Consider the following 10,271-nt stretch of genomic DNA (forward strand, 5'->3'; position numbering starts at 1 on the left):
GTTCTGTCGGCGGTGCAGGATGCTCATGCGGCGGAGATGGCCAAGACTGGGAGCTCGTGCTTGGGCAGATCAGTTTTGGGCTCAGGACGGGTCGGATCTCTGCTCCGGGTAGATGATGGTGGGCCCGATCCGGGTGGTGCCCGCGACCGAAGAGGTCCCTCTGCTCGTGGGTACGGTGGTTGATGGTGGTGGTCGGGGCATCGCGAGTCCATCGGGCACATCGGTGTCGAAGACCACGGACATGGCATTGTGCGAGCGTGCTCAACGGCGACCATCGATAGTGGCGGAACTCCTCAGCTTCAAATAATGCAAAGGAACTCCCAAATATTTCAAGGAAAAAGTCCGAATTTTAACACAGAAAATTTGTGAAAGCAACTTGGAAGAAGCATCATCAAGATTAACACTCAACAAATCACACTTATCATAATTAATCTTCATACTAGATATCTGGTCAAAACAAGAAATCAACCACTTTAAGTTTCTGGCGCATTCAGGACTAGGATCAAATAAAAGCACCGTATCAGTAGCATATTGAAGACTGACTAAGCTATCAGGTACTATATAAGGAATAATCCCATAAATAACATTAGTTCTCACAGCTTTCGCTAACATCCTAGAGAACACATTAGCCACAAGGTTGAACAACATGGGGGAGAATGGGTCCCCTTGTTTCAAGCCTTTCCCACCAACACAATAATGTCCATTGGTGTCATTAATACGAACACTAAAGGAGCTATTTTGGATGATGGACAAGACCCACATAATCCACCTATTGCCAAACCCTCTAGAGGTTAGCATCTCCACCAAGAAATCCCAGTTAACCCTATTTTAAGCTTTCTCGTAATATAATTGAGGATAACCCCAGGCTTGCCAGAGTTATATAGTTCATAGATGGCCTCAGGCTGTGACCACACTTTTTAGAGTGAATCTTCCTCGGACAAACGTAGACTGACACGGAGAAAGTAATCTTTGTCCCACAGGTGACACTCTATTAGCCATAGCTTTGCTAAATATTTTTATAGAGCAATTACTAAGGCATATAGGCATGAATTTCTTCATATCCTTAGCATCGGGTTCCTTAGGGATCAACGTGACAATAGCATAGTTGAGCCTCTGGATATCTATAGAGCCATCCTCAAAATCCCGAACCAAGGCCATGAAATCCTTTTTGATTAAATCCCAAAAAGTTTGGTAAAACAGGAAAGAGAGGCCATCAGGGCTAGGGGCTCCATTAGCATACGAGCCCATAATGGCCTCTTTGATTTCCTCCTCAGAAAAGGGCTTTCCTAAACTAATGTTTTCTTCTTGGAATACCATTTCATCATCAAACCAAAAATGGCCACTCGAATGAATATTCGTCTTAGGTTCGTATCCAAATAAGTTTTTATAAAAATTAGTGGCAACCTCCAACATATCTTTAGTAGAATTGACATGGCCATCTAGGTTGTTCAAACTGAAAGGTGATTTTTTTTTCTCCGACGTTGATTTGCCACAACATGAAAATAAGCCATATTCCTATCCCCTTCTATAATTTTTTTTAATCTCTATACCTCTGCCACATCGCAGTTTCTTCTTTTTTCCAGATATCACTCAGCTCCTCTTTGTTCTCTTTCATTCTGAGGATATCCTCAGGAGAAGATCTGTTTTGCTCAGAGAAAACATTCGGAATATCAAATTCTTGTGTTAGTTATCTTTTCTTCATCTTCATAGCTTTCTCCATATTTATACTCCACCCTCACCTTTTGTCTGGACAACTTAGTTTTAAATTGCCATGTGTCAATAGCAGAATCAAAAGGAGAGGGGGTATTCTAGATTTTATGCACCAGAGTAATAAACTCAGGGTGACTAAACCACAATTTTTCAAATCTAAACAGTCTAGAAGTAGGAGTGTTGTCTTCTCCGGTATCGAAAAGAAGGGGAGAATGGTCACTGCATACTGTAGGTAAAGCACTTAGGGTGGTAAGAGGGAAATGGGCATCCCAATTAGTGGAAGAAAAAACCATATCAATGGTAGCAAAGATAGTGTTGTCCTGATTATTACTCTAGGTAAAAACCCTGTTAGCCAGTTTTGTTTTCATAAGGCCCCATTTGTTGATCCAATCATTGAACATGGGTCCAGAGAAGAATTCCATCACATACAATGCTTTCTTGTTGTCTTATTGCATGTCCATGATGTACATTTTGCACAAACCACCAAAGGCAAGTCACCAACTCTTTAAATTGTGTGCTTAACGTATGACCTGAATATCCCATACACTTGCTCTGATAACACTGATATGGCTTAACTGAATTTTATTAGCACTAACAAAATTATAGATCTAAATGCTAGTATCTAGAAGTTAGAATGCTATGCGTTCCGAGTAGAACCTGTGCCAGATTTTTTTCGAGTGTATCTCAGATGAATATGCCTAACCAACCATAACTTTGTACATTTTGTACTAACTTCAGTTGTACTCCTACCTTTCAACACTAAGAAACAATATTTGTACTGAATAATATTGATGGGTCTCTCCCCTCCTATGATCCTATCTCCATCCAGCATTTTAACAAGTTCGTCGAGGAGCACTTCACTTGCCGCGTGCCGTGCATCCTGGAAGCCTGCGAAGTGTACCTCGACGGTCATGCCCACGACAACATGTACATATCAGAACCCTGACATACATGAAGAACGGCCAAGAGGGAGCATTCTTCGTTTCACTTTATTAATCATGAACCCTGACATACATTTAGCTGAAACCAATCTTACCAGATTGGACGTACAAACTAGAGGCAAAGATACATGTCCATCAACACATTTATTTTGTTTGAATATCACCGAGCTAACTTACAGTAACGAACATGAACACAATTATTCATGCACTCATGTGCATGCTTGTAATTCAATCGCCGAGCCAGGTGGGCAATTTAGAGTGCATGTTGGGAAATTTTCTTGGCATTCCTTAAGGTTGCGCCAACACGGCGCTTTGCCCGGACGTGAGACGTAGTAGTAGCACCCTTTGGAACCGGTTTCTCTACTGGGATCGTCCCAGTTCCTTGGGATGCACATTTTCACGTTGATTTTGCCTTCATGTAATGGTGAATCATGATATTAGTAGCCTATCAAATAGACAATAGATGCAGTGTTCCTTAGTGCACAGTGTGGCAATTGTTTTCTCCAGACAATGAACAGAACAGTAAGAATGCAGTATATGTATGCTTACACTGTCCAACTGTTGCGAGATACCCGATAAGCAGAAGAGTAATCAGCCTGCTCCCCTTCATAGTTGTTCTTCACCTCTTTTCCTGAACTAATGAACCATACGAGAGTTAGATCCAGGATAATGGTCATGCCCCCTCTCAACTTCTATAGAAGCTACAGTACTATAATATCTTGGCTAAAAGAAAGACTAGCAAATTCAGTACATGACTGGCAAGTGAGAAATGGCTGTGCTAACACTTGGCAGATCGCACGACTGTAGCGCGCATATACAGATCAAGTTCTTAACCATTGATGTATATGTATAGTAAGATGTGTACATGATCCTTGTAAGGAATGTTCCCAATTATAAATGCACTCAAGCCAGCAAGATATTTTTACCTATGTGGTAATGAAGCGGAGGCGCGTTGCGGTCATCGATCGAGCTCGATCAGGCCGTCGCTGGAGTTGATGACCCGCAGGAGCTCGAGGGACTGACGGAGCATAGGAGGAAGGAGGCTTGGAGGAGAGTGGAGAGAAATCGTGGTGATAAATAGAGAGGATTTGGAGGGGAAGGACTTTGGGCTCCAGCTGGAAGCAGCTCGGAATGGCCCAACATGGCATTCATGAGGGTGAAATAGGAGAGGAGAGAGCTACAAGAGGAGGCTAACGTGGACGCTTTTGGTGTCATGCATGACACGGATCGCACATCTACAAGATCGCACATGTTGGGGTGGGACATATGATAGTTGAGACAGCATGTGTGGGTTGGGAGGCAGCGTTTTGGCTCTGTGGGTTCGAAGATTTCAGCGTGGTCTGTGCCATGGTATCAAGGATGACGAAAGGCAACTGATTTCCTTCTCTGATGGCCGATCGCATTAGCTTGTCAATATTTCATCCCGCGGGTGCGTGGGAGGGGACATGGATCTGCATGCGCGTCGATGGTGGTGGCGGGATTAGCAACGAAGGCGAAAGGTGATGGAGGGTTTGTTGTGAAAGTTGTTCCACAAGCACCAGTGTGGAATGGATTAAAAGGAAAACTCCCTTAACAGGATGCTAATAGTATTTCTGCTAAGTATACTATGAAAAGAGGACAAGCTGAACATCACACGGTTACATAGTTTTCTGAACTACGGATATTAAATTTCTTGTCCAGGGTGGAATTAGTTATTCCTTGTCGGGTGATTATCGTCAGATAACTAATCACTTATTGCTGGAGGGATGTAGTACATGATGGTAATGTGGTGGCGCTGTTTTTCTCTAGAGGTTTGCTGTAGAGGAATGAATCAGGGGCTCAAACTCCCGGTTGGACTAAGGGCATCTCCAACGCCGCGCCATTCAACCCGGCATTGCATATGTCCAAGGACAAGGCCGCACGTCTGAATTCTTGCATACCAACCAGAACCTGGGAGAGGCTTGTGGGTGTCCGGACCTCCACCACGTAGGACTTCGACAACCTCGGCCCACTCAAATTCCCTCTCTCGAACCACTTTTCTCCCACTCTGTCAATTCCCCCTTCTTTGTAACCCCCACCCCCACCACTTTACTCTTCAAATGCGCGAGAGTTCTCAAAATCAGGATTTAAAAAATGTTCAAGTTTTCAAAAAAGATTCACAGTTAAAAAAATGCCCACGTTTTCAGAAATTGTTCTAGATTTCAAAAAATGTTCACGTTTTCAAAAATTATTCACAATTAAAAAAATCATGGTATATAATTTTTTTGTGTTTACCAAAAATGTTATCATTTTCAAAAAATGCTCCCGCCTTCAAAACAATGTTTGTGATAAATGTTCGCATTTTCAAATATTTCTCACATTTTAAAAATGCTTGCTTTTTCAAAAAAATGTTTGTGTTTTGAAAAAATCACAATTTCACGAAGGTTTGGATTTTTTAAAATGTTTTTCAAAGAATCCTTCACTTTTTTAAAATGCTCTAAAATTATAGCCCATATTTATTTTTGTTTTTGTAGAAAAGACTATAGATCCAAAGCTACTACAGGATTGTCGCGCTACAGTAGCACGCCTCATTATAGGACCAGATCGCATGAAGCACATCATGTGAAAAAGCACAGTTGTGCTTCACAGTGAAGCACAACTATGCTTTTCGTTGTGCTTAAGTGAATAGCATAGTTGTGCTTCATAGAAAAGCACAGTTGTGCTTCCACATGAAGCAGATATGTGCTTTTCGAAAAGTGAAAACATAATTGTGCTTCTCGAAAAATAAAAAGCATAATTGTTCTTCTGGTGAAGCACAATTGTGCTTCCTGAAAAGTAAAAAACACAATTGTCCTTTTTTAAGTGAAAAGCACAATTATGCTTTCTAAAAAAACATAGTTGTGTTTTTTTTTCAAAAAATTGAGAAGTACAATTGTGCTTCCAAAAACAAGTGAAAAAACCCACTTGTGCTTCTGGTTTCCGGTTATTTTTTTAGTTCCTAGTTTTTCTAGGGTTTTGTTTTATTTTTTGTTTCCTTTTTTGTTTTTTTTAATTTCCCTATTTTCCTTTTTTAGAAAAAAATCGTCCAAACCTATCAACATGTGATCAAGTTTCGAACATCTCGATGCAAGAAACGAAATGGTGAAAAAGGTTCGTGATTTGGACGCATGGTTCAAGGGATAAACCATTTCGGAAAAACAATGAACGGAAAAAAGCACAAAACTCTTAGATTGCGACTAATGTCACAAAAACAGTGAGCCACTTGTCACCACAAAAAGAAGGTATGGGTGACCTTTGTGACAAGTACCCTCTAACTAGTGATCTCGGGTGTGTTAGCTCTTCCTCGTCATGTTTTTTTTTTAGATGCTCATCATGTTCCTCTTAACAACGTCTTAGTAATTTGGGGCACAGGCCGAAATGCAAAATAAAGTTATACAGTTTTGAAGAACCATTTGGGTATAAGAAAAGACCATACCTTCAAATTTGAAAGAACAGCTATGTTTAAGTATGTTTAATGCGTGATCAACTACTCTTCAGAAAGAGATCTATTAACCTACGCCAAACAAGGCGCTCGTGGCCTAATGGATAAGGCATTTGACTTCTAATCAAAGGATTGTGGGTTCGAGTCCCACCGAGCGTGATTATTTTTATGTTATTATTTCTGATATTTTTTCCTTACGTACACTTCTCCAAAAAAATTGTACAAATACATACAATCTATGTTATTACAGTATTTTTTTCTTACCTACAATTCTCCATTTCTTTTGTACACACACACTATTTGTCGCTAGCAAAATACATGATAGAGACCATGAAAAAAAAACATGATATGGATCCTGGCTCGACATTCATAGTCGTATAACTCGGGGCGGGCTTGATCGCACAGTGGATGTCATAGGAGACATTGTTCTATATGAAAGGCCCAGCGGGCTAACAACTATTATATCAAACCCCACACACAACGTGGTTTCAAAATTATTTACTTTAGTGTAATGCCGTCCACTCTAAATTTGTTGGTTAGTGGAACCGAGGCCCTTGGTTCGCTCGATTGGGTGAATTGTTGGCGACTAGGGTTTCCATCCCGTTCCACCTATCCCTTCCTCTTCCCTCTTGCTGCCACCCTAGTCGATCATCGGGCAATCCAGTGCTGGCACTGGTGACGATGGCGGCGAGGAGCTCGTAGCTCCGGCCCCTCACGGAGGAATGCAGATCCTATGGCGGTGACGTCTTTCGGCAGGAAACGCTCGCCGGAGGTTGCTGGTCGGAGGCTCAAACACATGGTGGTGAGTTACCAGCATGAGTTGGTCGGGGTACGGGAGCTCCCCCTGCGCTAGATCTAGAGACTAGAGGTACAAGCTCCTCCCTTTTGCTTAATCTCTCCCACCGTTCTCAACAGCTTGCCATTTCGACCGCCGACCCTGGTGCTTGTGGGTACTGGTGAAGGTGCCTAGGGACATGGGGAAACCCTGGTTGGTCCATCCGCCCATCTATGGCGACGGCCATGGTCACCGCTTTCCTCTTGGAGGCGCCGCCAAGGTCCCTCCCCTCTACCCCAACGTCACTCCTGGGTGAAAACCCGATATCCGTCTCGAATTAAGCGGTGGTGGCGCCATGTGCGTCGTGACCTTCTAGGAGGCGCCGTCTATGCCGTTCGGGTGCTCAAATTTGTGGTGCCGCAAGTGGCGGGACTTGATAGCTTGGGTTTTGAGTTGGCATGGAAGAGCTGAGTGATGCATGTGACGGCATGTTTCTGGATAGTTCTCTCCAGTGGCGGCTCGCGTTGCTCAGTTCCGACAGTGCATCATCCGAATCCGGGTGGAACGGGATAGGGTTCCCCTTCTTGGGGTACATGGGGCAGTTTACCAAGAAACACAAACCTGGTTGCTTAGTGTGAATCTGCACAAATATATCATAAATAACATGTCAATTTTAATTTAAATACAATAGCAAATTTTCACTATGAATCTTCACAAATTTTGTTCATACTTTTTATTTGTGTTTTGTTCATTCTATTTTTCAATGCTAATTTTTGCAATGTCATTTTTCAAATATATTTTTTTGCCAAGGCAATTCTGGGAAATTGCCATGTGAGCATTATTAGGCCAACCACTCAATGGCGGCTAGGGTCTATACCCGTTTACAGAAGTTGCAGCTCAGCTGAGGATAATGACTTTATATAGTCATTTCAGAGAGTTGATTGCAAAAACCACCATAGTCTGGGCTAGATTTGCTGGAAACATGGGTTTTCAGATTTGTGACAAAGAACACCAATTTTTAGCCTAATACTAGCAAATAAGCCCGTGCGTTGCGACGGGTGAAAAACAAACACTTCCTAATCTAATAACCATGAATACAAACTTCAATAGGTCCATGTCCTCTATTTCAACACATGGCATCCCATGTTTCTATTTATCTTTCTTCCCACTCTCATGATGCTAGTCTCAATGTTGACATCAACACAACACGTTTGAATGTTGTCAATCTTAAGTCGTCTCTTTCTCGGCATACGATGCAAATGAGCCCGTGCGTTGCAACGGGTGAAAAAACACTCACTTATCTAATAACCATGAATTCATAGGTCCGTGTCCTTTATTTCAACACATGGCATCCCATCTGTGTTTATGTTTATCCTTCTTTCCACTCTCGTCGACGCTGACCTCAGTGTTCACACCATCACAACACGTTTGAATGTTGTCAATCCTAAGACGTCTCCCTTTTGGCATAGGATGATAAATCTATTTTTTTGTGAAGTTTTGACGAAGCGTGCATGCATGGTTATCGATACTGTTTTTTCCATCCTAGTTTTGCCGAAGTGTTTATTTTCAATTCGGAGCGGCACCGATACGAAGGAAAGACTGATCATGCACTATTGATTAAGGTTTCATTGTAAATAGCATTTTTTAAATGGTTAACAATTAAAAATAATATCATATTCAGATTCTACATATTTTTCTAATTAAATTTCATATATAACATGTTAAATTTGGAGTTAGGGTTAAAAAGCTATGAATTTTTTAAAAATCGATTAATATGTACTATACGGGTTTATTACAAAAACTTAAGGGGGTTTTTCTACGAAATATCATGATGGACTAAGAATACCTATTTCTTTTATTAGTAGGTAGTATAGATAGCACATATGCCCGTGCATTGCAACGGGAGAAAAACACATTGTGCATTCGAACTTAAGCAAATATCCACTCTAAAGTCCAGTCAACTGCTCGTTTAACTAAAAGTATACACTTGGATTTCAAATGTTGCAATTTTATTGATTATTTTATCTAGTTGGATTAAAGATAAAATCAATCATCACATGTCTAGATTAAACAACTTATTAATATGGCATTGTGAACATTGATATTATTTTTATAAGTTTGGTCAAAGTAGAGATATTTTGACTTCAGACAGAACTTATATGCAGATTAAAAAGAACTGGAGGGAGTAACTAGCAAAAGATGAAGATATACTTGTTTGGCGTCCTTGACAACCTTATGCCATCAGAGGCGGGGAAGCATTAACGAATACACCTACCTCACACTAACCAATTGTTTTGTGTAATAATCCAGAAGCAAGAGTCCCTAGGCAATTATTTCATATGCATATAAAAGTGAATGGCTCAAAACAGTTCTAAGCAAGTCCTATAAACGCCCATATCTGTCAAATTAGCCTCTATTAGCGTTTCAACCAGGACGTAAATAGTTAACAAAAGGGATTATATTTTTCCATGACAGTGAACATAACTGTCTATGCTCTCTATTTGCCCTTTCCACTTTTCTTCAGGTTTTCATCAATACCTTCTGAGATCAAAGAATCTGAACAACTGCTATCTTCTAATGCATCTTAAGAAGTACTAGACTCCTATGTATGCAACATATGGGACGCTCCTGGAACGACTCTTTCTACATATCCATGCAAAGATAGAAATCGAGCGTATTTACGAAAAGTAATAATACCCCTATACTTTGGGAGCTCCAACACCAACGACAAAAGCTTGCCATATTCCCGCAAAAAAAATTGCTTGCCACATCTCTTACAAAAAAAGAAGAAAGGGTGTAGGGAATGAGATGCGTAAATTAGAAACAGGCTGTACCTCTCCTCACAAAAGTCATTGGCAGTCCACCATGACAGGAAACTAATTCTTCCGTCAAAGAATAAATTTCTTGCTTGCCCGTGTTACCAATTTCAGCATTTACATCACCTGAATGCACCTCTTCTGGGGACAACCTTATCTGCATCATAACTCGTCATCTAAGTCCCCAAATCTGATACTAACTCGTTTAGCAATCGTATAGATACAAATCCATCCAATTAGTTTCCAAGCAATCTTGGTTGGTGTAGTAGCAAGGGCAAGGGACAGACGGGACAGCTTCACCAAAGAGCGTTGCATCTTGGCATTGATGGAAGATTTGGGCAGCAGGAGGGATGCGCTGTTGCCGTTGGCTGCTAGATGGAACGGCCGCAGGGCGTAGCTGGTGGGATGCGCTGCTGTCGTCGCCTGGTAGTCCTAGGATGCAACGGCCTCGGCTGTATGTAGCAGTCTGCAGGTGAGATGTGTTGCCGCTGCCGTAGTTGCGTGCTAGTTGCAATGGCCATGGGTGTGCGCCGCCATCTCGATGGACAGAGTAGTTGGTATGTAACGGCGGCTATGGCGGAGGTATAATT

The 10,271-nt window shown here is 41.6% G+C and overlaps 1 long non-coding RNA gene and 1 other non-coding gene across 2 annotated transcripts; one reads left to right on the forward strand and one right to left on the reverse strand.

Annotated features, from left to right (window-relative positions):
- Positions 1-2,642: 2,642 nt before the first annotated feature.
- Positions 2,643-3,768, reverse strand: LOC123082230 (uncharacterized). The gene is made up of 3 exons (XR_006438984.1): positions 3,578-3,768; positions 3,201-3,287; positions 2,643-3,096 (listed from the first exon to the last, which is right to left on the reverse strand). It is a non-coding gene; the product is annotated as an uncharacterized lncRNA (long non-coding RNA).
- Positions 3,769-6,176: 2,408 nt separating this feature from the next.
- TRNAR-UCU (transfer RNA arginine (anticodon UCU)) lies at positions 6,177-6,249 on the forward strand. The gene has a single exon. It is a non-coding gene; the product is annotated as a tRNA-Arg (tRNA).
- Positions 6,250-10,271: the final 4,022 nt, after the last annotated feature.

Source organism: Triticum aestivum, chromosome 4A (assembly GCF_018294505.1).
Source record: "Triticum aestivum cultivar Chinese Spring chromosome 4A, IWGSC CS RefSeq v2.1, whole genome shotgun sequence".
NCBI lineage: Eukaryota > Viridiplantae > Streptophyta > Magnoliopsida > Poales > Poaceae > Triticum > Triticum aestivum.